The sequence below is a fragment of the Vicia villosa genome, linkage group LG3 (genome assembly GCF_029867415.1).
Source record: "Vicia villosa cultivar HV-30 ecotype Madison, WI linkage group LG3, Vvil1.0, whole genome shotgun sequence".
Taxonomy (NCBI): Eukaryota; Viridiplantae; Streptophyta; class Magnoliopsida; order Fabales; family Fabaceae; genus Vicia; species Vicia villosa.
Window position 1 is genome coordinate 138,633,842 of NC_081182.1, and position 2,146 is coordinate 138,635,987.

Below are 2,146 nucleotides of genomic sequence, written 5' to 3' on the forward strand. Positions count from 1 at the left end.
AAATCAATTTTTCTCAAATGGCAAGATTGGATTCAAGAAGCATTTGGGCTATTTTTCTTAACCTAATCCATTGCCTATAAGTACCTAATACATACCACGTGAATAGGGGTGGAAATCTCTGTCCAGAGGCACACTTGCAAGAACTCGAAAATATACAAAAAAATCAAATTCAGTTTGCAGGAATTCAGAGGTTTTAACAAGATTCAAAGGTTGCAATAGCTTGCTCGTGGCATTCTGAAGGTGAGGGGATACTAGCATATCAACAACCCCAGAATTGTCTCCGATTTGTCAAAGTAAGTCGTTCTGGAACTTGATTCAATTGGCATGATACACGCATATTCATGATGTTTTGTTTGTATGTTTGGCTGTGTTTCATTGCTGTGAATGTTTCTGGGCCGGTTAATTGAGTTTTCAGGCATTGTATCGTGATTCGCCATTGGTAGCCGAGTGAAGGTTTTAGGGTTTAAATTGGGGGTTCTTTGTAGAGGCAAAATTAGGGTAAGATGATAGCGTGGTTAGATTCGTATGGTAAAAACAAGTAGATCTAGGGGGTCGCGCCTGATTTATACAAACATATGCTTTGTTCGTTATTTTTGTGTTCTTATTTTTGCTACGGAAAATTCGCAGCTAAGTTGTAGCGGAATCTGCAGAGGTTTACTGGTCTGGGGAGGAAGATGATAACGTGTCCCAGTCTGGTTGGCTATTTTGAATTTACGCGCGCGTTTGAGTTCACTGCAGGGTTATTCTATTTTATTCATTGATTGCGTGTTACAAACGCATTGTTAGCGCAGCTGAGTTGGTTAAAGGGTACGTTTGGGAGTGGAGGGTCACAGGTTCGAACCCTCCCTCCAACATATTATTTTTCTGAAATTTCTAACACTGGATCCTGTGTGTGCACCATCATAGGACGCATCATAAGCCTTACAGATCTGAACTATTCAACCTCCATCCATCTAGATCACACGCTCCAGATTTATTCCCCATACCATGTACCATACTAACAACCACATCAAATCCCAATCCTAATAAACTATAATAATTTTAATTAATTATTTATTTTAATTAATCTCTTTTAATATATTTATTTATGTAATAATATTTATTTTATAAATAATTTAGTACATGATAATAATATTAAAAATGTCAATTTGTTGTTCGTTCCGATTAAATCGATTAATCGCTATGGTCAACAATAATTTTAATTAAAATGTATTTAATTAAAATACAATTAATTTCTATTTGATTAAATAGTTTCGACTATCTTATTAGTCGCGATGATTAATCTTTCCATTTTCCTTATTCTAATTCGCTATTCTTTTTAATCGAATCAATCAATTACGAGGGGTAACGATACAAACTAATTATTCATAAAATTATTAAAAAAATACCTTAATTCATTATTAGTGATAATCGAATCAATCGATTAAAATTGGTAGTGATGCAATTTCAATCTTTTAACTATGGAGATCGAATCTATTGATCGTTGCGGTTAATAGTGCTAAATCAAAACAGGGTTCTACGCCTAAATCCTAAAACACTTCCCAAATCTAAAACATTAAAAAACACTTCGAATCAAACTACGGATTTTTATCCTTATCCAAAACTACTATAGGCCATTCAAAAAGCCTTCAAACCATTCAAATCTAATTCTAAGGCGTACAATCCTGTGCCCGAACTACGTTGACTCTGAATCTCCATAAGGAGATACGTAGGCACTTGGATAACCAAGGCGAGTCCCCTTCCTCTAAATTCTAATCCTGTCAATATAATTAGCCTTTTAACTCTATTAACTGTCTGTCATCTCTCTTTATCTTTTGCCATAAACCTTTATCTTTGAGATGTTAGCCTTTAGGAAAGGGTTGGGGGTGCCTAACACCTTCCCTCGACCTGAATATAGTATCTTACCCTAATCTCTTAACTGCGCGAGGTTTCCTATTCGCCTTGGTAGAATAGGTGGCGACTCTAAAACATTAATTTTTAGGGAAAGTTGCTACACTAAGAACCTTTTCAGGTAGTCTTCTTTAAGACAAATTTTCATATCCATTCCAGAAACCTTTTCAGGTAGTCTTATAGAAGACATTACTTCGTTCCACACATCAATCAACATATACATAAGCATTACCCGCATACATAAACATCACGAAGC